Source organism: Lissotriton helveticus, chromosome 3_1, assembly GCF_964261635.1.
Source record: "Lissotriton helveticus chromosome 3_1, aLisHel1.1, whole genome shotgun sequence".
Lineage (NCBI taxonomy): Eukaryota > Metazoa > Chordata > Amphibia > Caudata > Salamandridae > Lissotriton > Lissotriton helveticus.
The window spans coordinates 2,025,171,507-2,025,199,151 of record NC_136061.1 but is presented as its reverse complement, the minus strand read 5'-3'; the positions used below and the strand labels follow the sequence as shown (position 1 = coordinate 2,025,199,151).

The 27,645-nt window shown below is 46.3% G+C and overlaps 1 protein-coding gene across 1 annotated transcript in view; it reads left to right on the top strand.

Annotated features, from left to right (window-relative positions):
* Positions 1 to 27,645, top strand: part of ST8SIA2 (ST8 alpha-N-acetyl-neuraminide alpha-2,8-sialyltransferase 2) — a 395,574-nt gene that overhangs the window by 272,069 nt on the left and 95,860 nt on the right. The gene's annotated exons all lie outside the window — the stretch shown is intronic.

The window sequence follows — 27,645 nt, the reverse complement described above, 5'->3', positions numbered from 1 at the left end:
CATCAGTCGCACCACAGGAGGTGAAGCCAGCATTGTGGAAGGCAAGCACAGCCCTATTCAGGCCCTGGTGCTACTCCTCCCACCACTCCAAATGCAGATAGGGCTATTCAGCTTAGTGCTGACTCACCCAGACTCCTGGAGCCACCCCAGCCCCTGTCACTCACAAACCAGACATAGAATACACAAACCTAGCAGAGGCATGCTGGATGGTTAGGCAAGAAAACACCTACTTTCTAAAAGTGGTATTTTCAAACATAGAATGTAAAACTCACCCTCGGTAAAAGATGTATTTTAACATTTTGAGTTCAGGCATACTAATCTCGAATTTCTACCTAGTTGCCAGAGTCAGTTAGGATTATAAGATGTTATCATCAAACTCTCCATTCTGACCTATGGGAACAGGTAGCCGTGCAATAGTGAAAACGAAATTAGCTGTAATTCACTATCAGGACATGCCACACACTTCAGGGCAGGTCCTACCTTTTCCATACAATTCACCCTGCCCCTGGAGGTACCTTAGGGCCTACCTTAGAGGTGACTAACATGTAGAAAAGGGAAGGTTTAGGACTGGCAAGTGGGTGCACTTGCCAAGTCGACAGGCAGCCCCAGGCTGCACGCAAGCTCTGCAATTGCAGGCCTGAGCCATATTTTACGAGCTGCTTCTGTGGGTTGCACAATCAGTGCTGCAAACCCACCAGCAGCATTTGATTTACAGGCCCTGGGCACATATGGTGCACTGTACTAGGGTCTGAAAAGTAAATCAAATAAGCCAATCATGGAGTCGCTAATCTAATACAACACTTTACAATAGGGAGCACTTGCACCTTGGCACTGAATAGCAGTGGCGAAGTGCCCAAAGCATCTAGACCAGCAAAAACATAGCAAAACATAGGAGGCAACAGTGAAAAAATGGAAGAGAGACCCACGCCAATGGTGCCAGGTCTAACACTTCTCATGCGCACAGAGTTCCTATATTGTCGTACTAAAGATTCTGTTAATTGGTCCTGATGTGATAAGGTGTGCACAATTGGTGTTCCTGAAGTCAGCGAGCCACAACAAGTATCTAAATACTTGGAGTCATGAATTAAATTCTGGTGCCCCCTGACCAACTTTTCCCCTTAGTTCACCATAGAGATGGCACACATGGCGCTGACCCCTAAGCAACCCCTGAGATAGCCCCCAAGTCCATTGATTGCCAGAATCCTTAACTTAAGAGAGAGAAAGATGCACTCTTAAGAGAGACCCGCTCCTTTCCTGAACTCCACTGTGGTGATTTCAAAGTTCTCCTCTTCCCCGATTACACCAAAGAGTTCCAGCAATAACGTTGTTCTTACCTAGCGGTCAAGCAGAAGCTCAGGGCGCTTGGCCTTCATTTCCACTTCTTCTATCCTGCCTGACTCCGAGTAGTCCACATGAACAAGTTTCACTTCTTCGACAACCCAGAATATGCATGGACATGGCTTACAGAGGAGCACCCACTCCATGGTCCTGGTCGGTCTCCCCCAATGAGGCCAGACTCACTGGACCAGCCTGAACGACTCCGGCGCCCAAACCATTGCACCCCTGCTCTTGTTCTCACAAGAGGCGTAACACAAATTTTCCTCTCTGTCCCCTCTGACACAAGACCAGTTTTCACTATCGACGCACTCCCGCCAGAGGCCGTATTACAATATATGCCCCTGGGATGCCCAGGGGCTTGCTTTCCACACGAGACATTTTGGTATACTAGAGGGGGGCGCAGACGCTTGTGCGTCCCCTTCTATAATACCGATAGCACTGGCGTACTTAAATCACCAGCGCTATCAACCGAGGGTGTTCCCTCATTTGCATAGGGGCATGCTCTATGCAAATGAGGAAATTCCTTTGACTCTGCACCCACACCATATTACAGATGCGAGCGCAGAGTCAAAGTAGCCCTCAGAAGGCGCACTGACAGTGCACCATTTAAAAGGTGGTGCATTAGCATTGCTCCTCTTGACAGCTTCCCTCTGCAGGAGGTAAAGGGGGTCCCATGGACCCTCCAGACATCCCCCTGCAGGCCGTGCAGCCACTGACTACACCCACCTGCAAGGGGATCTCTATTACCCTGTAACAGTTCAGGCGGGTGCCGCCTGCACTGTGAAAAGACGGGGTAGCTGCTCCGAGTTTTCACAGAAATGCACTTCCCCCAGGGCAGCGCGAGATTGGGGCTGCTCTGGGGGCAGCACATATAACATAATAGGGTGCATTGTGATTGTTTTGCTCCCAGCACACCTTTTAAAAGGTGCGCCGGGCGCAAACAATCACAATGCATAATACGGTCCCAGGTGTTCCGTGCACTAGAGTACCAGATACCTCATGCAGACACTCCAGCAACGACTCCCCCATCTCTTGCCATGACACCAGTGGACACCGACTTATTGCAGAATCCTGCATTGTGACTTTGTACTTTTTCTTTGTTCTAATCTACCGAGATACATACTCTCGGAATTCATATATTGTATTTTCCTAAGCGCCACTATGGAGGGGTCTGCCACTCCGTTCTCACTCTTCAAGCTGTTTGTCCTTTCTCTTTCTAAATTTCTGTCATGGTGGCAGGTGCTAAAGGGGTGAAAGTACAGATGGGGGGGTTCTGACTGGGCGGGGTCTCTGTAACAAGTCATTTTCATTATTAGTGATGCATTGATTGTATAGTTATTGGTTTTGCAGCGCACATAGGCACACACCAATCTAATTTTCCCATTAGCTAGACACAGTAACGAGATCCCTTGTCACACATCATGGGCATGGTTTAGGGCTGCTTCACGGGGCTGAATGCTACACTCTTATGCACTCTACCTTCTCACAAGAACCTTTCCTAGGATATGACTTACCTACGTATTCTATCTTGGAATGTTAACAGACTTCTGGATCGAGTGAAGTGTACAGTAGTCCTATGTTTTACATAACAACAACTTCCTGAGGTTCTTTTTGCTCCAGAAGACTCACCTGCTGGGTAACTGCTATGCCATCCTCGCGTGTAGACGCTACAACAGAGTTTTTTACTCTGGCTTTACTCGAGGATCCCAGGGGCTGGTGACCTGACTTCATTGCTCCTTTCCCATAACTGTTGCTCATGATGTAAGAGACCCCCAAGGCCATATCATCGTGGTTATCGGCATGGTTAAGGGCTAAATCATTAACATGGCATGCATGTACATGCAGTCAGAGACTTTGGATATCTTTCTTTGTGACCTGTCTAAGATCCTTCCTAAACTCTCCCTGGGGCTGACTTTTCTAGAGGATGACTCAACCCAGTCACCATCTCAGATATAGATGCAACAGGTCCCTCCTCTGTGTCCAAAATGTGCCATGGGTACCAAGGGCACTGTGACCAGGGAAGGCCTCTACAGGCTGCAGCAATCATTGTGCCACCGTAAGAGACCCTGTACCTTTACACACACACACTTCCCTTACAGACTGTGTGTTTTGGTGCAGAGCAAAGTGAAGGGTCAACAGGGCACACATCCCTGTGTGCCATGCCTACAACCCACTGCCCTGGCCTAGATAAGTCACTCCTCTAGCAGGATGGCCTGTACCAGTTGTGAGGATAAAGGTGCATACGCCCTGTACCCCTACAGTGTATAAGTCAATTCTTAGTAAGTTCAGTATTGCCATAAAGAGTATATGGTCTTGAGTTTGTCATTACTAACTCCCAAATAGGACATGTTACAATGCAAACATTTACAACGCATGCCTTTACAACGCAGTTTTTTCATCGCAACATCCATTACAACGCATGTTTTTACAATGCATGCCCCCACAACGCATTTTTAGAAAGTACATTTACAACGCATACCATTACAACGCATAATACTTTTAGGGCAACAGTAGGGTAAGTGTTGGATAGTGTAGGGGTAAAAATGACTATTCTCACTAGAGTGAGTGCAACAGTAGGATACGTGTTGGATAGTGTAGGGGTGAACATTTCTATTTCCACTCCAGTAAGTGCAACAGTAGGGTAAGTGTTGGATAGTGTAGGGGTAAAAATTACTATTCCCACTCCAGTGAGTGCAACAGTAGGGTTGGTGTTGGATAGTGCAGGGATAAAAATTACTATTCCCCATTACTTACCTTTAAATGCGTTGTAATGGTATGCATTGTAGTGACAGACCTTGTAATGGCATGCATTGTAGTGACATGCGTTGTAATGGCTGTGTTGTAATGGCATGCGATGTAAAGGCACTTGCGTTGTAATGACTGTGTTGTAAATGTGGTGCATTGTAATGACTGCATTGTAATGGTTGTTTACCCGAACTCCCCAGCACCATAATGGCTTTACTGAAAACGGGGAAGTTTGATATCAAACTTCTCAGCACATTAAACGCACGCTGATGCCAGTGTGAGATTTAATGAAAAATTCCCTCGGAGGGCAGCTTAGAGATGCCCCCTGAAAAACAACCTAACTCTAGTGTCTTGCCTGAGTGGCTGCTCACCATCTGCTACCACAAGAGTTGTTCCTGGACCCCTTGGGTCAAGAGCCTGCCGCTCTCGGGGTCCTGAAACAAAGCACATCCTGGGACGAGGTGCCACGCCTCCTCCCTCAGGATGGGAAGGGTCCACAAACAAAGAAAACACAAGGAGATTGTTGACGGAACGCTGGCAGGGTACGCCCAGACGTGGGTCCCTTGCTTACTTTGCCACTGGATTCAAGCTAGCCTGGCTGATGAAGGGAATTACCCAGAAACCGGTCCCAGGATGCTTGTTTCCGGTTCAGGGATAACCTGGCTTGGGAGTTTGGGCTGGACTGTTCCCATGAGGCACAGGGTCAAGACTGATTTGTATATAGCTGGGTCTGAACTGAGGTGGCGAAGTGAGCTAAAGAATGATGATGGATTCAACCCAGATCTGTGACTTGGGGTGAGTGTCTGAAAAGTTTCAGCAATCCGTCCATCATCTCCTTGTGTTTGCTTTGTTCACCCTAAGTTGGCAGGGTATGCCCAGAGGTGGGTCCCTTTCTCACTTTGCCACTGGATTCAAGCTAGCCTAGATGATGAAGGTTGATACCCAGAAACCGGTCCCAGGATGCTTGTTTCAGGTTCAGGGAAGACCTGGCTTGGCAGTTCGTGTTGGACTGTTCCCATGAGGCAAAGGGTCAAGACCGATTTGCATATAGCTGCGTCTGAACTGAGGTGGCGAAGTAAGCTAAAAAACGATGATGGATTCAACCCAGATCTGTGACTTGGGTGAGTGTCTGAAAAGGTTCAGCGCTCCGTCCATCATCTCCTTGTGCTGGCTTGAATCTAGAAAATAAATTTAACCAAATAATATTTTTTATATACAAACTAATTGGTCAGAGTTCAGGCCTTGAGTTTGTGAAATCATTTCACCATAAATGCTCAGCACTACCCTCTGATAAGGCCTTACTGCTCACCCACACTACCACAAATAGAGAGTAAGGTACTGTCTACTTTAACCTCTGTCTACCTTTGGGGATCCACTGGACTCCGTGCACACTAAACCTTACTTTGGTATAGTATATACAGAGCCAGCTTTCTATATCACAGCTCTGTGAGACGTGAAGAACGCATAGCTCTCTATGCAGACAATATCCTTCTATATCTGGCGGATCTTGCAGCCAGTAGATCTTGCTGCCTTTACCTTATTCAGTGCTTCTGCGAGGCCTTTAGGCCACATATTAAGTCCTTGAAATAAATGTTGGTGCCCCTGGCCCCGTCTCGTGATTGCTTCGATTGGCAAAATAATATTCCTCCACATAGTGTTAGTTTCGAATACTTAGGTGCCTGGGTGGCGCGCCACCATGAGCTTACATGGTCCATTACCTCGGACCCCTGATGCGGAGAGCTGAAGAGGGCCTGGCCAAAAAGCAATCACTCTCACTGAATGTGATGGACCGCATTGCATTGTATAAAATGATGATCCTGCCAATGGCTTCTTTACATCTTCCAGAATTTTTCGATACCTATGCTGCAAACCTGGTTCAGAGTTTTTGATAGGGTTGCGTCCTCCTTTTTGTGGCATGGTTCCAGACCCTGCCTCGCTTTTGCTAACTGACACCGGGCGCCATATGATGGTGACTTAGGAATAGCCAACTTATACATTTACTACCTGGCCTCCCAACTTCTGGTGATACATTACTGGTTTACTCTGGGCTAGTTGGATGCTGGATGCAGACTGGAACTCTCGCTTTTGGGGTTCCCCTAGAATTTGTCCCTGCTCTTTGGATCCCCATCTCCTGCACCATTCCCCTGGTGACCAGAGTAGTTCACCTTGCCAGGAGGGCTACACTCCATTATACTAGTTGAACCTCCACCCTGACGCAGCAAACTCCCCTCTAGCACGGCATCTGGCTGCACAAGGCTACAAGGCTACAAGGCTTCGGGAGGTGGGACTTCATTGTTATTTCACACCTGGGTGATCTATGGTCAAACTCACACATACGGTTCTTTCAAGAGCTCCAAAGTACCTATGCGCTCACCTTCACATAATTTTACAAATATCATCAGTTGGGGAAAGCACTCCTCACTCATGTACCTCAACTTGACTCGCTCCCGAAATTCATTCCACTAGAGGCCAAGCTGCTGATTGGGTCACTTGGCAAGGGTGGGGTCTCTAACATTTTCTGTACACTTATAAGCAATGCCCCAGTTACCCTGGACCATCTGAAATCTCGCTGGGAGGGCTGGTTGGGTACCCTTGAAGATGATGACCGGTGGGATGCAATGATGGCATTCTGGACCAATACCATATCCTCTAGGTTGTGCCTGATCCATACATACTACTTACATTGTGCCTATCTTTCCCCAGCTTGATTGCACCTAGCAGGTCTCCTTCCTGATCCCACTTTCCCCCATTGCTGGGATGCTCCTGCTGATTTTATCCACATTATGTGGTTGTGCTCCAAGATTCAGGAGTTCTGGACCATTCTGACAGGCAAACTGACTGATGTCCTGGATTGGGAGGTTATACTTACACCCTTGGTGATCTTATTTGGGGTTTTGAAAGGACCGGAGGCTTGAGGGCGGATCACACTTTCTTAGGTACTGCCTTCATGGTGGCCAAGCAAAACATTGTGACCCACTGGAATAACCATACCCTCCCCTCCACTCTCTCACAATGGTGACAGGGGGTGGATTGGTGCACGCATTGGGAGCTCCCTGTCTATGAGGCTCGGGGATGTCTCTTGAAGCATGGTTGTGTGTGGGGGAGATGACTGGGAGATATTGCCTAGGGCTTTATTTGTTTCTATGTATGTTTCAATGCTGTCTTTGTTTTCAGTGACTGTATTACTCCAATGGACAATACCGTGGTTGATAGCTGTATCTTTCCCCACTGTAACAATTATGTGCCTTGCCATTTCCATTGTGCAAAAAAAACAATAAAATCTGTTTATCAAAAATAATATTGGGAACTGGTATGCAGGAGGGCTAGATTCCTACAGTTGGGACTATGTTCAGCTGTAATACTCCAGAGTATCCAGAAGTCCCTCTGCCAGAACCCAACACTTTTCAGTTAGTACCAGTCCTCCAGTGGCTTACTGAAATCAGTCCCATTAGACCTCCATATCCATCAATGCCATAGTAGACACATATTGTTTATTTCCAACACTGCAGATGTAAGCATATACTATATAATTTCCACAATGCCACTGGAAACACATATTTTCCATTTCCTGAAAGATTCCAGAAACCAAAGAGTGCAAGAATCCACCACGCTCTATATGCAACCACATGATCACACAAAAGAAACACATGTACAGGCACACACTAGTAGACACAGAGAGGCAGTAAACCACACAGGGATACTGATTCAGGCACATTCACATTTGGAAAAAAACACATAGACAGCATCCCTTTTTCAATCACAAGACCATACTGTATCTTGGGTCTATTGCTCAACGAGCCGGCTGTGGGCATGTCAAAACCACTGATGGCCCAGGCTGCAAGCCATATTACTACAATAAAGCTAACAATAGTAGCAATGCAATGCATGATCGGAGCATTGAAAGAGATCACATAACATAATATCAGTTGGCTGCTGTCATTATTTAGTCAATGATCAGGATGACGATGATAGATTGAAATAATGAACTGCATCAGACATGAACCATGATCCCTGGCTATGCTTCTTCATAACTTCATTTTAATGAGGTCCTCTTTATTGAGAGCCACAACCTCTCATTTGTAGACACTTGCATGCACTTGTAACAACCTGTGCCAGATATTGGTCGGCATATTAACTTTACAAAGAGGCACACCTGAACCGTTTGAGGAATGTGATCTGTATAGATCAAGAGAAAAAGAAGCAAGATAAGTAAAACTTGATTTCAGTGCCTTACATAGTTTGTGCCCTAGGACTCTACACTTTAAACCTCACCCAAGAGTGTGGTGGATTTAGGTTTACATGATGACGCCTCTGCAGCCCAGTGAGGTTCTGAACCTCCCAGGCCCACCTGCTTTCCAGCTGGTTTTAATAAGCAGCTAGAAGTCTGAGGGTCTCTGTGATACTGTTTGTAACTAAATGAAATGAAATTAACATTTAATTTGTACCATACACTACTACCTGGAGGTGTCTAGGTGCCAATGCTCTGATTTGGAGGGACGAGAAAGAGGTAGTCGAATACCTTAATTATTGAACAGCCAGGTTTTTATGGATTTACGGAAAGAGATAAGATCAGATCTTTTCTTAAGAGAAAGTGGCAGAGAATTCCAGGGCCTGACTGTGCCAGCTACAAAACTTCTCCCTACCCAAGAAGCTGTTTTAGCTTTAGGAATCACAAGATTAAAAGCTGATAAGGATCACAGATGTATGTTTAAAATATTCGGGACCAAGACCAATGCCTCATAGGCAATGCAGAGGGACTTGAATTCAATCTCTCTTTTTACTTTGCAGGCAACTGCAGCCTGACCATGCACTCAGACCTGTGTAAAGCTGTGGGGCCGTAGGCCCATATGCTAAGTAACAGATGGTGTGGTATGTTTATCAGTGCAGAGTCTCTGCACATTTTGGGCCTTATTTATGGAGGCCCTGCGCCACTGGTGCGTCACTTTTAAAATGGGAAAAAGTGACATACCGATGGCGCAAGGACTTCTTAAATAAGGCCCTTTATAAGTATACAAAATGTGCAGAGATTCCGCACTCATAGAGATTTTACTCGTAAATCCCTTTGTGAAGAGCAATCAATTATAAATTTACACAAAAGTGTAAGTTTTCCTTTGTAAATCAGGCCCAAAGACTGAGCCACTTTAATTTGAATGGACTTATTTTTTGCAAACCTGGTTTGCTTGAGTGAAAAGGGTCACTTGCATTACCAAGTTCCTCAGAACACCGACAAAAAAACAGATTTATCTGCTGAATGGGGTGTAAAAATGGTCAGGAGCAAGCGCTTGTCAAATATTGGCCAGTGTTCTCACTTAAGAATTATATACCCAGTTGATTATAATATAGCACACAATACTGGTGTTTAGCGGCTTCCAAACTCTTTCCAAATGTTGCAAATAAGGCAAGGTAAATAGAAGGTTTAGTCCAGAATCGCACAATTTTATTTGGAGGGGAAGCAAGGATTAGAACGCACCATCTTGGTGGGTAGCCAATAACATAACAACATTTCAATCTACGGTTGCGTGCAACTGCAATTCCAGTTTGAGTTTTCTGGATCATACAATTTGAGTACATTTCCTGCAGGTTTCCAAGAGTTAACCTGCCGTATGGTTCAAAATAGACAGAATTAAATATCTGTCAACAGTCATGTGATCTTTTATGACAGTCTTCACTCTTACAAGCACCAGTAAAGCTCTGAATGTTAACATCCTGTTATATAAGAGTTGCTTTTATCTCTCGCGTTATAACCCAATTAAATGATCATCCCAATAATCCAATGATTGCAATGTTTCTTTTGCTAAGACCCCTGTCAGAAAAAAAACAATTTCTCAGGCTGGCAGTGGGTCAGATTTGGCTGCAGCAGGAGGGCTGCTTCGCGGCAACTGCTGCCTCTTTAATTGGGTCGCCGGCCTTGACACAGTTGCTCGCTGGTAGATTCATGTGGCATTGGCAAAGGCGACGCTCGACAGCCTGGCAGGGGGCAGTCAGCACGGGAGAGACAATGAAGGAAAGGGATTTGGGACCTCATTTATGGGTACTTGGCGTAAGGCAATGCAGTGCTCTCCTTTTTGACAGTTCAGGTTTATGTAAACAGCAACAAGTCACTTTGTTTCTCTGCCCTACGTCTAGCGCCAACGCAGGCACCCTTGCACTGGTGCACTGGTGCCTATGCTGTAGGCAGGATTGTTTAAGTGCAGAAAGGGGCACCTTCCTGCACAGAAACAATCCTTTCAGGCATGTTCCTTTTTCTGCAGGACACAAAAACAGAAATAAACAGGAGGTCGTGGATCAAGAATGAACGAAGAGAAATAAAGTGATTTCTCCTTGTTATGCCTCACCTCAGGAGGCATAAGGTTGTGGTGCATCCCCAGGTTTACAAGGTCTTGTAAATCTGGGGAAGCATCAGAATCCATTGGTGGTGTGTGGCAACACTCACCGCAACGCCCATGGAATGCCTTCCGAGCTCAGAGTAAGGCAACACAGCGATTTGTGCTGCCTTGCCTTTCTCCATATCTATGAGGCCATTCAAAGCCACACAAAGTGACTTTGCGTGGCCTCATAAAGATGATTTGTTGGTTTGCCCTGCCAGAAAGTCACAAAATGTGATGCAACGGTGGTGCAGGAGGCTCATAAATATGCCCCAAAGTGAGCAGCAGCATCCAAAGCAAAGAAGAGGGGCTGCAATTCTGGCTTGCATAGAAGTCATGAGAGCCATGAAAATGGTGGATGTGAAGCTGCCGGTAATCCTCTGCAAACAGGAGGCAATCCTAGGCGATAAAATTGAGCAGTTAAAATGAATTCGACCGCCTCAAGTACTCAAAAAAGCATGCTTATTTGCTACAAGTTTATGGGTTAGGATTGAAGCATTTCAAGCCATAAAACCACGTATTGGGTTTGTGTAAAAAGGCTGCTTTGATTTACAACTTCAAAACAAAGATAGGTTATGGGCAATTTTTTTTTGTTTTCTAGCTCTCTCTACCGTCGCTGTTCTGGTTGTAAATTCATCTTTTCAACTCTTGCCTTCTGACCAAACTCCTTAGATGTGCCATGCTGGGGTATCTACCGGCTGCTGTATTACCCCTTGATCTGCATTACCTCAAATCAAAATGGGAGATAATATTCACACCCAGGGCCATATGTAGGTAGCCCAATAGCGATCGCAAATGCAGAAATTCGCTGAATTTCAGCGTTTGCAATCGCAATTTGGGCAGTGTGCTATGTAGCACACAAAAACCCACATGCAAAATAAGGAATCACAAAATTTGTGATTCCTTATTTTGCGACTGCATTTAAGGAATCCCAAATTACAATTCCTTAAATGCAATGTAGGAAACACCCAAGTTGTGCGATTTTGGCTTAAGGAATCGCAAATTACCACCAATTTGCAATTTCTTTGAAAAAGTACTTTTTTGCATTTTTCAAAGTGCTATGTGGCGCACATACATGCCCTTAGCGCATGTATATGCGCCACATGTGCACACATGTTTATTTCAGGGGTGCAAAGGGTGTCCTATTGACACCCTTGCAACCTTGAAATTGCATTCTCAATTTGCGATTCTTTAATTGAGAATCGCAAATTAAGAATGTCTTCCCATTCATTCCTATGGGCATTCTAGGAATGAATGGGAAGGTATTCCTAATTTGCGAATCTCAATTTGCAATTCGCAAATAAGGAATAGGTGGGATTCGCAAAATATTTTGCTAATCCTACCTACATTGCGTTTTGCGATTTTCTAATTGCGATTCCCTAAAAATCACAATTTGAGAATCGCAAAACACGTATTACCTACATATGGCCCAAATGTTTTCTTGAATTCCAACCAGCAAAAGTCAGAATATTGAGAATATTCCCAGCACAAATGACCTTGGGTGATACTTGTGCGGAGCAAATGTGCATTAATATCATCCAGCAAGTTGAACTCCTGATTCAGTCCCGAAGGATCTTTGCATGAAAGGACTGAATTTCATTTAGGACCAGAAGCAACTTGCAAGGAATAACCCACTGCCATGCCTAGTAATATTGCCCATTTGGCACAGGCATTCCCAGGAAGTTATTTACCCGAGGTGAGATAGAATTCTCGGCAACATCTCACAATCTATTGACCTTACACAGATATAATTATTTATACACTATAATTTGCAGGGAGCACCCACCTTTGGCTGTGAAGTAATTAACCGTGCACATATGTTTGGGAATGATCTACACATTTTGTATTAAAAATACATTTGATCCTACTGTTGATGTGAGTGCCATGTTCCGAGATGTAGGAACAAAATGTCTGTACAATATGGCATCATGTAAACATGGCAGCTGGCTGGCCAACACTGAATAAAAGAACAAAGGAAGGCTTGCACAATAAATACAAAAAGGTATCTTCAGTCTTCCGCACAGGTAACAGGGCCACAAACATCTGATGCATTGTTTTTGTCAAGTACCACGAAGCTTATTTTACTCACCTGTGGTGGAAATGACACAATGTAGTCAAGGAAGGCTACACAAAATGAAGTCAAATGGGAGCTGAATGATGAAGCTGAAGACCACTTTCAAATGGCGTGATCTGCATAGCCCAAACAAGCCCAGACATCTTTATGCAAACAATGTAAAAAAGTTCAAGATTCAGATCCCCCATGCCATAGATTTATGTGAAATTCAGAGAGAGGCAGCACAATAACTGCCCTGTTCCCATTCCTTTAGTATATAGTGTTCCTTGCGGAGCATGTCGATGGGAGATACACGGTGCTTCATGTTGTGCATCCAGGCCACCTAAAATAGGAGCACACACAAGAAAACTTAAAATAACATCAGCTTGTGGTGATTTTTGTAACGTTATCTTTACCATGTTTGAAGCCCATAAAAACTTCACATGCAGCACTTGAGAGGCAACGTGGAGTGGGCACTGGTGGGTATTGAGATGAGTTGGCACTGGTTGGAAGATTAGAAAGGATGTACTTTTTGTTGGGTGGCTGACAAGCTGTAGTCTTTGTGAATGGTGATAAGTGAAGGCTGGTGGGTAGTGTGCGGCAATTGCAGTGCTTGGCAGTGTGAGGACCGGTATTAGTAATCAATGTTAGGAGATAATATTGATTTCATGTGTGATGTACTAGCATAATTAGCAGCACGAGGACCTGGCACTCGCTGGCAGTGTGAGAAGCATATATTGTTGGACTGGATAAAGAGTTTGTTTAAAGAGATGAAGGATGTTGAGTAATGTCAGGAACTGAAACCAGTGAGTTGGATGAAAAGCAGGCCCTAATTGGCTATCTGACCGTATGAGACTAGGGGACAGTAAGAGAAACTGGCTGTTGCGGGCAACATGAAGAGCTGGCACTAGTGGATGGTGTGAAAGGCAAGTTCTGGTGAGCAGTATGAAGACTTGGCAATAGAATGCAGTCTGACAAGTGGGCATTGTTGATGGGCAGTTTAGGACAGGTTGTGGGGCACAGTGTGGGAGCTGGCCTTTGTGAGCAGTGAGGAACCTAAACTGATGGGCAGTGAAAGGAAATGGGACTAACAGTTTCACTTCTATTACCAGTGTGGAAATCTGGCACAAATATGAGTAGATGGCATTGGTTGGCAATATGCCTCCATCATCTAATCACTTGGAGTTTAGAATAACATCCCCTGACCCATGAGACCACCCACCCTTCTTTAATTTAGGACACCACTGAACACACACTTCTTTTAAAGACACTACATCACAACATAGTAAATAGTTTACCCCCCCCCTCTCAGAACCCAGCAACCACCTCCGAGATTCACTCTCTGATTGTACATTGTGCCTTCAACCATGTAAAGCACTCTTTTGCCTTTCAGCTATGTATGTGCTATACAAACACCACATACACACTGTCAGGAATGGGGTTATTAATCCACTCTGGTTATCTCAAAACACAGTTCTTAGGGAATCTCTGCTCAGTCCCTGGTAGATATGGCACACGCAGCTGTCAGTTCTCATAGAAGTGTGTTAAGTTCAATCAGGGTCAACAATTGTAAAATAAAGAATACAATTCAATATAATTCCCAAACCGATTTAGAACAATAGAGAAACATTTCTTGAGTAAAAAGCCAATAAGATCGTAAAAAAAGTTTAAGGGGAACAGGAGATATGAATTTCTTAAATTTGAAATTAAAAAGCACCAAGAAAAAGTAATGCAGCAAATTAAAAGTCATTGTTTATAGCTGACTGGGGCTTACTGATGATTTCAGGTTGCTCATGATGGAGCAGACGTTGAAAAAGCGGGTAATCTCAGTCAACTTTACCCTCAGACTTGGGGCCTGATTTATATTTCAGTGGACGGCTTGCTCTGTCAAAACGGTGATGGATATCCCATCGGCCAAAATTTAAATCCCAATATATCCTATGGGATTTATTTTTCGGCAGACAGGATATATGTCACTGTTGTGATGGAGTAACCCATCCACTGGAATCTAACTCAGGCCCTAAGTCTCTGAAATGTAAGACAAACTTTTCTAGGGGGGTATGGTCCAATGCTGCGGCCAGTGAGGGTACCCAGAAGTTGGTTACTTCATCATCAACCTCCTATTGAAGCCTTTGGTTTTGGCACTAAAGATTCCTGTGCAACAATTCTGCATTTCATAGCCACACAGGTCGCTTTGTGAGCCATGTAGATTTGCTGTCTCCTCCCGGTTCAAGCTTTTTCATGCTAACACAGTAGCTCTTTAACCAATCAAAATACTCGAGGAGGCAAGGGTGGAAACTGTAGAAAAGAAGATTCTACAAAGCAGTATACTTTCACTGCACGCTCCACCAGAACCAGTTTTCAGGGTGGCAGAAATCTTCGAGCAGGACAAACCTTGTTTTCCTGCCCACCCTATGTGCAATCTCCCTAGGCAAACATGAGCAACTTCTCTTGGTTGTCCAGTGGTGAAAACAATAACTAATTCCAAACTTTTTCTAAGCGCTGGAAAAGTTCCTTTTGGTCAGTTCTGTAGCCCCATGCACCTCAGCTCAAGCTGCTATGCACCAGGACTCTCTTCAGCCAGATCCAGTCCTCAGTGGTAATATGGGCCCTTTTGGAAATAGGAGTTATTCTGCTTTTTGTATCCCTGAAGCCGGCAAGCAGGATGCGAACCAAATGACCCTTGGAGAGCAGTTCCAGTCCCTAGGTGTTAGCAGGATTTCAGAGTCCTTAAGACCTTAAGTGAGTCCTCTTCTTCCAGTAGGAGTCAGTAGTCTTCATCCTGCAGTATTTTCTTGTACAGGTGTAGTCTTTCCAGGTCTAGGTACGTTCTCAGGAGGTGGTGGTTGAAGAGCCATGTATATCCTCTAACATTGTTGGACTGGGGCTGAAACCAGGCCTGGGCACCAAAATAAAAGTTGTCCTTATTAGTGAGTTAGATGCCTTAAACGTAGCCCATGTTTGCCAATTGCTGCAGTTTTAAACTCTTAAAGACACACTGTGTAAGTGTTTTGCAAAGTATGGAATACTTCATGGACTTGAGCGTTCTTTAAGCAATGTTTATTTTAGTATAAGGGAAGGCAACAGTAAAAACCAGCCCAGCAGACTTTAAAGTGGCCCACAAACAGTAAAAAAATAGCCCACACACTGATCTGTCAGACCAGCCTATCAGGTGCTGCCTGATTTTCCTATAGGCCAGTCTGACCATGCCTGTGCACTAGCCAGTAGATAGAGCCTTTCTACCACCCAATCCTGACTATTTTATAACAGTTCACCACTTCCATTTGCAGAACTTCCTCTTTGTTTTACTGTAAATGTACCCAGGAGAGCCCCTGTTTCAAGATGGCAGAACCCAGCTGCCACCAGGCAGGCCTGGCTTCAGTTCCTTAGCCACTACCCAATTTAGAATAGCACTCCTTTCACTTGACAGGATCAAACCTGGTCCTACCCGACTTTAGCTGCAGCCTGGCTATTTGGGAAGGTCCTCAGAAGGAACAGGAGAAGGCCACCTTAGGATCTCCAAGCTAAAAGAGGTAGTGCTAAAGCTGTTCTTATTAGTGCCAGCTGTATGACAGCTAATCACTGCCAAGTGGATTAACACATGTTTGCTCTTTTTGGGCTCAAGGGGAGGCTGATGTGCTCTGAGACAGAGTTGTTAACTCTCCCAGTTACACAATGGTGTAAAAACGAAATACGGAATAGCGAATTAAAATGGGCAAGAGAGACTAGGGCGATTATGATGAAGCTATGTCACATGATGGAGGTTAAATTGTGCCCTATGACCCTTATGATTAATATTGACAAGAAGATACTAAAGACTTTGGGGAAGGAATTATCCCATGCACAAGACCAAAATTACCTTGCAAATAAAATCTCAGTGAATTTTATGTTAGATGCATGGAAAAATGAGCAAAGCTTTCCCTATATTGATAGGCTACCGGACTGCCGACTACGAAGTGAGGTTCTCAGGGTAAGAATTGAGGTGAACCCGTGTTATATGAATAATGTGGCAAAAAATGTAATGATCGATAAGACAGGAAGATGCACTTGCACCTTGGGCACCTCTTGTGACCTGTTACATATTTTACTTGATTGTCAGAAGTTTCTTGACTTACGAATTATGTTTTTAAAACCGATTTTTAAGAAATATGAAATTAAATCTAGGGCCCAGGCTGTAACTTTAATGACTGAAATGATCCATCTAGACATTGCTGTTGCTATTGGGAAATTTATGCAAAGAGTGAAGGCATTCCTTTTTACTTTTTTTAATGAGTTTTAGTAATAATGTAGCTCCAATCAGAGTTACTGGAGGGTTTTATATTGAATATGTTTTATGATCTGTTTTAGTGTGTTAATGAAGTGTCATTTTTAAGAGAAAATTTAATAGTATGTGTTTTGTTGTGGACCAATGGTCCAAATAAACGTGATTTTAAAACTGAAACTCTCCCAGTCAAGTATGTGTATTCCAGTTCAGGAGGTGTGATGAGTGGGACAACTGGTTTTAATACAGTACTCACTTAAGCAGTCTAAAGCATGCTTAAAAAATACTTAATTACTTTCCCATTTTTATTATGAAAAATCAGATTTTGAAAATTAAGTAAAATATAACTTGTAAGCACTATGCTATCATTTTCCCAGGTGGGGATCAGAAATAAAGATTTTAATCCTGTTCAGAGAAAAAGTCTAGTCTACATGATGTTGTGCTTTGAAAGCACAATAGCCTGACTATGTACTGTGCTCTGTTTTTAGGTTGAGCATCTGAGACCTCTTGTATATGCTTTAGTATATACTTCTCTTGGGCTTCAAGCCATTTCCCCTGCTTTTCATTTGTTTGTTTCAGCGTCCTTTAAAAATCCATGCTTGCTAGTGGTCAGTCCTGCCTCTGTTATGTTATGTTATGTTATAGTGGCTTTTATAGAGCGCGCGGCTACTCAAAAAGAGTGTCCCGGCGCTTTTAGTAAGGAGGACTACAGTATACTAACATAACACATTAAAAAGAAAGTATCACAGACAGAAAAAAGACACAACAAGCAAAAAGGCCTACTGGGTAAACAACCAGGTTTTGAGGCGCTTTCTAAAAACAAGTAAGCTGGTGGCTCCCCGAAGTACAAGCGGCAGAGAGTTCCACAACTGTGGTGCCAGCAGTCCGAAGGAGCGACCTCCCAGGCGCGCTCTCTTCACTCGTGGAACAGTCGCCAGAAACAGGGACTCTGACCTCAGAGAGCGAGCCGGATGATAAAAAGCAAGTCTCTTTTGGAGGTACTTTGCTCCCGTCGCATGGAGAGCCTTGTAGGTCAGGGTCAAGGCCTTAAAGGCAATCCGCTTGCGGATTGGGAGCCAATGCAGGGTCTGCAGCAAGCCCACTGCACTAGCGCGTCTATTTAAGCCAAAAATCGCTCTCGCCGCAGCATTCTGCACAACTTGGAGCCGCTGTAGCAGGTACTCTGGCAGGCCCAGGTACAGAACGTTTGAATAATCTAGCCTAGAGCCTATCAGGGCCTGCACAGTCAGCTTCCTGTGCTCCTCCGATAAAAGGGGAAGAAACCTCCGCAGCATCCTAAGGAGGCCGAAGCAAATGCCCGACACCCCCAGGATCTGAGACTTCATGGTCAACCCCTTGTCCATCTTGACCCCCAAGTTCTTAGCCATTTGGGATGAACAAGTTGGGGGGAACATATTAATAGGCCACCAATCCTGCCAGTCTGGCTCCGTGTCACACCCAAAGAAGAGTACTTCGGACTTATCGGAATTGCACTTGAGGCCGTTCAGTTGGAACCATTGGAAAACAGCCCCAAGGCAATCCCGGATACTCTTCCCATCAAAGTCTCCTCCTCTCTTACACGTGAAGAGGAGCTGGGTGTCGTCTGTGTAGGATACGATCCGGGCCCCAAACGACTCCGCCAACGCCGCCAAAGGGGTCATGAAGATATTAAAGAGGGTCGGGCTCAAAATAGAGCCCTGAGGGACCCCGACTCCCAGAGGCGGCATCACGGCGGAATCAGGCGGGGCCCAGACCGTTTGCCGGTGGCCAGCTAGAAAGGAGGAAAACCAGCTGAGCACCGTCCCCCTAAGTCCAATCTCACAGAGTCTTGTGAGAAGGCCATCATGAGGGACGGTGTCGAAAGCCGCCGACAAATCCAGCATCACCAGCATGGCTTTGCCCCCAGTGTCCAAAACCCCTTTAATGGTTTCAGAGACCTCGAGGAGCGCAGTCTCCGTGCTGAGATTAGGACGAAAGCCGGACTGGGTGGCATGCAGAATCTCATTTGTCTCTAGAAAATTAGACAGCACAGTCTGCACGTGCTTTTCCACAATTTTCATGAGAGCCGGCAGCGGGGAGATCGGCCTGTAGTTGACTGGGGCCTTTGGATCCAGACCAGGCTTCTTAAGCAGCGGGATGACCATTGCCTGCTTCCAAGCCTGCGGGACCACTCCCTGGCTCAGCGAGAGATTCAGCAACGGGTTAGCCAACGGATTAATCACCTCCGCCATTTTCGCCAGGATTTTAGCAGGACACGGGTCCAAAGGCGAACCCGATTTCAAGTTGCCCATAGATGCTAAAGAGGCGGGCGCAGATAAAGGTGGAAACACGCCCAGCGTCAAGCCTGGCGGAGCCGGGGGAGGTCGGTTGGCCTCAGGGTTAATCAGCCCCACGGGTACAGCAGATGGAAAAGAATCCTGTATAAGTTTGATCTTGCTAGTAAAAAAATTAGCAAGATCAGAGGCCCAGGAGTCAGAAGGCCTCTCCTCAGAGGTGTTAGACCGTGGAGATAAAAATTCTCTAACTATAGAGAAAATCTCCTTACAGGAGTTGGAGGCCACTTCTATTCTCCCTGCCAGGTAGGCTTTTTTTCCCAGGAGAATGTCCCGGTGATAGTCCTTGACCGCACTCTTATAGGTCAGCTTAGCCTCCGAGTCATATTTTACCCACCAGGCTCTTTCAGCCACCTTGCACTGCTGCCGCCTAGCCGACAGTGCAGCGGTGAACCAAGGGGCGGAAACCCGTTTTGGAGTCAAACGGGGGGCCAATTCCGGGGCAAGATCATTAAGCCTGTCTGAAAGCCATGCCTGCAAGGACTCCAGATCCTTCAGCAGGTCGCCAGAAAGGGGGCAGGGATGATCCAGAGCAGCCTGAGCCAGCATCTGAGGGGTCACTCGATGGTAAGCCCTATGGGTTCGACCCTGCTGCTGTGGGGCAGCAACAGCCGGTTTAACTGTGCCTTTGATCGAAAATTTAGCAAGCAGATGGTCTGACCATAGTACCGGGATAATCTCTAGCACCTCAAGAGGGGACGTCGAGAAGACCTGGTCAAGAGTGTGCCCCTTGTCATGCGCGGCTCCTGCAGATAGGGGAGCAATCCCAGCGGGACCATAGCCTCTGAAATTTTAATAGCGGCCGAGTCAGATGGATCATCCATCCGAAAGTTGAAATCCCCGGCCACGATGCAATGTTCCGCTTTCAGGGCCAGTCCCAGTAAGACGGAGTAAAGATCTTCAAAAAACGTTCCGGGTGGGCCAGGCGGTCTGTATACCAATAATCCCTTGACTGATTGATGCGGAGCCAGAGCGATAGAAAAAGCAAGGGACTCCGAGCCACGAATGTCCTCCACTGGCAAGATAGTACAAGCCGTGCCTTTCTTCACCACCAGTGCCACTCCACCACCCCTTCCCTTAGCTCTGTCCTTCCTGAAGATGTTATAGTCAGGCGGGATTGCCATGGCGACGTCTGGGTTAGAGAGTTCTCCCCACCACGTCTCCGTAAGCATAAGACAAAGTGGCTTAGCCGTGTCAAGAAGCTCAAAAATGTCTTGTGCATGTCTGCACGCCGATCTGGTGTTTAATAGCATGCAGAGATATCCCACACTGGCGATGTTATTGCCAGGGGACCATGGCAGAGCGCGGGTGGGGCGCCAGCCGCAACCAGGGCAGATGGACTTACCACGGTGACGGCCAGGAAAGACCGTGCAGCAGCCACTAGCAGCAGTGAAGAGAGCGCGAAGCTCCCCAGGAGTATAACGCTGCGTGAGTGAGCCAGTATAACACATAACGGGTGGCCGAGCCCCCCCCGCCGCCCCGAGCGCCTCCGGGACGCTGACGGGCGCAGACGGGCAGGACTCTGGCTTGACTCAGGCGAGAGTCAGGCGTCACCGCTGCGCGTCTCCGCTGCGCGAAGGAAAGTGAGCTTTAAATGTAGCCTCACCTGCTACCAAACGGAGCACTAGAGCGCTGTATCCGGTGTATCCGCTGTATCCTCTTTGTCCCTCCTTTTTCTCTTTTGTTCCTCCCACAGAGCAGGGACTGATTACGGTATGTTGATGCTTTGGTTCTTTTTTAGTTCTTTGAGGGACTATTTTCTTCTTTCTTTCCGGCTTATTTTATGCTGTGGGTACTTATTCAGCTTCTGGCTTGTAGCTGCATGCATTTTATTGCACCATTCATCCCTCCCACCTCCTCCCATGTCCCTGACATTCTTCAGCATTCATCTAGGTGTTGTTCTTCTTACCCAGCTTCCCCATTAAACCCTAAGAAAAGACAGCTCCCAGGCTCGGCTTGTTTTGTTTTCTTTCAGGCCAGCCCAGTCCAGGCTGTTTTTGGAAGCGACCACTCTGTGTTTTCACTTTTGTGAAAACAGTGCTTTAAATCTTATCTTGTAGCTCACTGAAACCAGAAGAGGAGCCCGGCTGCCTCCTTCTGTTTCCAGCAGAGCGTGCTTCCAAGAGGGCAGGAGAGCACCTCTCATTGCCTCTTCGTACCTTCTCTGCTGAGGAAATTTGCTGGAACGCTGTTTTGTGGTGCAGGCGTTTTAATAACCACAAAATAATTGGAAGAAGGTTTTTAAAAAAAAAAATACAAAATGCATGAGTGCATGTTTTACAATTGTCTCCTTTGTATGTTTGATACCCTGCTCCGTGTCGCTCTCAAGCACAGTGTGCTTCAGTGCACCCCACGCTCCACATTATTGTTTCCCGTGTGTGTTGCTGGTCCGAGCCCCATGCCTGTACTTCCTGGATGATGTGGCAGACAAGGGAGCCCACCATGGCACCTACACCTCTAGGGCTGTCCCCTCAATTTGCCTTCGCTTCCAGGCACAGGTGGCAGTGTATCCTTACATCGTCTTCCCCCTGCTTTATGTCCTAAAAGCACACCAACCCCTCCCATCTTCCCTCAACTGCCCACGGCTCCATGCCCAGAACGGGATGACTTTTATGCTGCCAGCGTCTGATATTTTAAGGTATGTATTAATTATGATTCTGGTCAAAAGTAAATCCCTAGGCAATTTTCCTAATACATATATGTCATAGATCTTTATGTCTCAATGCTTCTAAAGAATGCAGTACAATTAAAAGGTAACAAGTGTAACAATCAAACTAATTCCTTCAAATTAAAAACATAATTTTATTTGAATACAGCACAGTTAAAAATTTCTCGCACATAACTATCAGGTATTTTGTATCTCATATATACATGTGTAAAAACATCAATATTTACTATTACAATTCTAAAAACAGTTCTAATTAATACCAATATTCCTTGTGGCAAGGGATATAACAATCTTCTACGCGCGTTCTGACGCAAGCTGCGTCTTCGTCAGGAAGGCCACACGTACACCTAAAATGTAATTTAGACAGTTACACTACAGTTTCTGATAGTGATTGACCAAATTGACCTTTACCTTCACCCAGTGAAAAAGGATGAAAAAAGAATGGCAGAGTGGCAGATGATATAGATTCCTACTTTAAATTGGATAGGTTTCAGGGAATCATTTATTTTGATAATATTTTCTAAAAGATGGTTAGAGATTTCTTTTACAAATTAACGTGCTCAATAATTTTTGACTATGTGATCCTATGATTTGAATATCCTAAAAGATGTTTCTTACTTGATGTAAAACCTTTTTCTTTTATACCAATCACTGATTTTCTCATAGACGGTAGTCCGATACTGAGGAATTCAAAGGAAAAAGAATACAAAGCTATTCAATTCTATGTCTTATTACTAGTCAGTTTTCCCAAGGCTGAGTTATTAGCCTACAGCCTAACTTACAGTATATTCTCGATCAGATGCTCATTAGTATTCTTAAGCAAATCCCCAGCATTGATAAGCGTAGGGGTTTCCTAGATGGGAATATCCAGATCTATAAAAGAACAAAATTACAAAGGACCTGTTGGTATCTTATTTTGTGTATCAGTATTTGTATTTCTTTCATAAGAAATGCATGCACCTTTATTACCTTGAGAATAGTTTCTTTTGTCTATTATGGACACTTTTTCTTCTAAGGATATTCAAGATAAAAACGGGCGAGTTTTCTTGTTATTGGGCTTCTGATAACAGTGATAACAGTGATTCTGGACAGTCATTTAGGACTAACCGTTTCCTTCTCTCAAAAAATGCTCCTATAATTGTGTGTTCGTTTTAATTTATTTGCTATACACATAATAAAGACGTGTTGTACTGGAATCGCGCTCAAACTTTGTTTAAGGACATGCAGTTTTTAGAGGGCAATCTAATTCACAATCATCAGCTAACATTCACTGAATTGTCAGGGAAGGAGCACAGTGTGACATTAAAAGAACACATATAAATCCTAACTCATGAAAACTACGGACATATAGGGATTTAAATGTTGATTTTTTTCGAATCACTTGGGTCTGCATTTACATCTCGCTGTTGGCCTTCTGCTCTACGGCACAAGCGGGCTAATATTTCTTAAAGAGCCTCAAAAGCCAAGAATTATGAGTTTCAATGCACAGGTGGCTTGAGAACCTGCAAGGGGGAGGAGGCTGGGAGTCTGGGTCTGCTGCAGATGTCAAGGCTGGATCAGCATTTAGAGGGTACATCCTTTTATTGGTCGTGCACAGTCAGCTCACTGGACAGTGGTGAGAAACAAGGGCAGTGCTGAGTTTCGGTGAAGTTTCTGCATATAAAATATTGCGAGGAAACAATGTTTCGTTTTTTTATTGAACGCCCACCAGATTACAAGAGATTAGTATTTTCTTTAATAGCCCAGCTTTAAACAACTTAATGCAGATCACTTCACGACCCCCTATTAAAAAGAATTGAAACGGTTGCAAGATTTAATATTATTATTATTTCCAGCACTCCTCCCTCATTATTTAACATGTTATGTTATGTTATGTAGCTTTTTATATAGCGCACGGCTACTCAGGATGAGTGTCCCGGCGCTTTCCACCTGCAGCTCAGAGTAAAAATAACACAACACAGAAAAAAAACAATAAAAGCAATAAACAGTAAAAGCGAACTAAAGATTAAAAAGCCAAGTCTTCAGGCTCTTCCTGAACTGAAGCAAGTTGGCAGTGCTGCGGAGCGAAAGAGGAAGCAAATTCCACAGCTGGGGAGCTCTGCAGCTGAAAGAACGTCCTCCCGCGCGGGCCTTCCTCACCCGCGGGACCACCGCTTTAAAGAGGGATTCCGAACGCAAGGAGCGGACTGGACGATAGAAGGCCAGTCTCCGCCGCAGATATCCAGCCCCTGATCCAAACAGGGCTTTATGCATCAAAGTCAAGGATTTGAACTGGATCCGCTTCCTGATAGGCAGCCAGTGTAGCGTCTGAAGCAGCCCGGACGCTCGAGCTCGTCTGCGAAGGCCGAAAATAGCCCGGGCGACAGAGTTCTGCACCACCTGTAGGCGCTGAACCAGGTAGTCAGGGAGGCCAAGAAAGAGGGCGTTAGCATAGTCAAGCCTCGAGCCGACAAGAGCCTGCACAGTAATCCTCCTGTGCTCCTCAGACAGCAGAGGCAGAAATTTGCGGAGCATTTTCAGGATACCGTAGCAGGTGCCAGCCAGACCTAGAATATGAGTTCTCAGCGACAGCTGATTGTCAAGTTTGACACCCAAATTTTTGGCCACCAAAGACGGCTGTGCCGGAGGGCTCATGTCAGATGGCCACCATTGCTGCCACTCCGGATCGGCGACGTAACCAAAGAATAGAACCTCGGACTTACTTGAGTTGGCCCAGACTGTTCCGCTGGAACCAGTCGAAGACCAATGCAAGACAGTCCCGAATTCTCTCTCCATCAAACTCTTGGTCTTTCCCGCATGTGAAGAGGAGTTGCGTATCGTCGGCATAAGAGACGATCTGGGCCCCGTAAGCCTCCACCAAGGCCGCCAAAGGGGACATGAAGATGTTAAACAACGTGGGGCTCAACACAGAACCCTGTGGAACCCCAACTCCCAGTGGCGGCATCTCGGCGGAACTCTGGGAAACCCAGACCGTCTGGCGGCAGCCTTCAAGGAAAGAAGTAAACCACCTAAGCACCGTCCCTCTAAGGCCGATGTCATACAGCCTAGCTAAGAGCGCCTTATGGGGGACGGTGTCGAAAGCCGCCGATAGGTCTAACATGACCAACATGGCCCTGCCGCCGACATCCAAGGTCTCCCTGATGATCTCAGTAACCTCCAACAGAGCCGTTTCCATGCTGAAATTAGGACGGAAACCGGATTGGGATATATGGAGCAGATTGTTAGCTTCCAAAAAGCTCGACAAGACGCCGTGGGCATGTTTTTCCGTAATCTTCGCTAGCGCCGGAAGAAGCGAGATTGGCCTATAATTGGCCAAAACCTCAGCGTCGAGACCCGTTTTTTTTAGGAGGGGGATCACCATCGCTCTTTTCCACGAACTAGGGACCCTCCCCTCCCTCAAGGAGGCATTGAGGATGGGGTTAACCAGTGGATTCACCACTGCCGCCATCCCGCCCAGGAATTTGGCAGGGCAGGGGTCAAGTGGCGAGCCAGATTTAAGATTGGCCAGCAGCGACCTAGACACCTCGCTGGAAACAACAGGGAAATCGGACAGCACCGCCAAAGGTGTGTGCGGAGGTCCACAACCCGTCCTCATGACGCCACTACCATCCGGTCCCTCCACGAAGGTGGCCTGAATCGCCTTGATCTTATTAGTGAAGAAACCGGCAAGATCACACGCCCATGCATCCGAAGAGGCTAATGGGGGCGGATGGGAGCTGGGGGTCGTGAACTCCTTCACAATATTAAAGATCTCCTTACAGGAGTTTGCAGATGCCTCGATCCTCCTAGCCAGATAGTCCCTCTTGGCACCCAAGATGTCCCGGTGGTAGGCCTTCACCGCCGCCTTATAGGCGAGTTTAGCCTCCCCATCATACAAGAAGCGCCAGGCCCTCTCGGCCACCTTGCATTGGCTGCGAGCCACACGGAGCGCCTCCGTAAACCACGGTGCAGATTGCCGTGCCGCCAAGGACCGGGGGGCTGCCTTAGGGGCAAGATCATCCAGCCTGTCAGTAAGCCATAGCTGCAGAGCCTCAGTGTCGCTATCCAAATCACCAGAGAGATGACAGGGGTGGTCCAGCAGCGCCTGCTCTAGCATATCAGGTGTCACTCTGTGCAGCGCTCTCGAGGCCGGTCTAAGCAGGGAAGACGCTCTATTGTCCGGGCGCGCACACTCCAGCACCGAGAATCTGATCAACCTGTGATCGGTCCAGAGCACCTGCAGGGTATCAACCTCCAAGAGTGGAACAGACGAAAACACCTGATCCAGGGTATGCCCCTTCTCATGTGTTGGCCCTGACACGAACGGTATGAGACCCAGCGGAGATGTGACATCCAACAGTTTGGCCGCATCTGGGTCATCCGCCACGTCAAGGTGGAAGTTGAAATCACCAGCCACGACACAATGCTGTGTGGTCAGCGCCAGCTCAGAAACGGCTGTCTGCAGGTCCTCCAGAAAGAGACCCACAGGGCCTGGTGGTCTATAGACCAGCAACACCTTCAGAGCCTGACCCGGGGATAATCTGAGCGTAAAGGCGAGCGACTCGGCGCTCCCAATGGAGTTCAGGGGAAGCACTGAGCAGGAAACGCTCTTTTTCACCACTACAGCCACTCCCCCACCCCTCCCCTTAGCTCTATCCTGCCGGAAGATATTATACGCCGGAGGAATGGCTGAGAAGACGTCCGGATGGGAAGCCTCTCCCAGCCAAGTTTCGGTCAATAGCAAGCACAGGGGATTTTCCCTGACCAGAAGATCGTAAATATGCAGGGCATGGCGTCCTACCGACCTCGTATTCAGCAGCAGGCAGAGATGCTTCACGCTCGCTGTTGCTGGGCGGGGAACTGTAACACGAGTCCAAGACGGCGTCCAGCCACAGCCAGGACAACGTCGTTTGCCCCTAAACCGCCCAGGGAAGACGGAGCGGCAGGAGCAAGAATGGCCCGCATGTCCCGCAATGTCGCTGAGGAATAACTAATCATCTTAGCCACAGTATCGCCGGACCGGGGTCCCCCGCCGCCCCGACGCCTCCGGGACGCTGACGGGCGCAGACGGGCAGGACTCCGGCACGACTCAGGCTAAGCGAGGGCGTTTACCTGCGCGTCACGCTGCACGTGAGGGAGCGACTTTAAGTAGGCACTCCAATCAAGCCAAAGCGTGCGAGTCTGCTCCAAGATGGCGGCCGCCGCTGGCTGAGGTAGCCCAAAGAAAGATGGCGCCCAAAATGACCCCCAGGACCCGGACCCACCGAAGTAGTGGTGCTTTGCCGGCAGAAAATGCCGATTTTTAAATGCAGGTAAGGGGAGAAAGGGGCGCTGGCTTCAGACAGGCAGGCTAAAAACAAGGGTGAATACAACCAAAACGAACCCAAATACAAAACAGGGGACTTTAAAAATACTCCGCGCTAATAGCAGCACGAGCGCGGCGAAGTGGTAGATGGTCTAACCAGCACCACGCTAGAGCCCGCCTTAAGTAGGCGCTCCAATCAAGCCAAAGCGTGCGAGTCCGCTCCAAGATGGCGGCCGCCGCTGGCTGAGGTAGCCCAAAGAAAGATGGCGCCCAAAATGACCCCCAGGACCCGGACCCACCGAAGTAGTGGTGCTTTGCCGGCAGAAAATGCCTGTTATGCAATAGTTATGTCTTAATAAAGGTATAATATTATTCAACATTACACATCTGTCAGGAATTGGAAGCTGTACTACAAAAATATATATATTTTTTTTAAATCATACAGTTTTATTCCAAGGCTTTAATTGGGAGTGATTTAAAAACAAAATTATAATGCAGCTGAGTGTTGGATTTTATATTGTACCACCAGATTTTAGGATTTTAATAAACATGATTGTAATTGCTTTTATTTATACTTTGTGATGAATTAGGTTTAGTG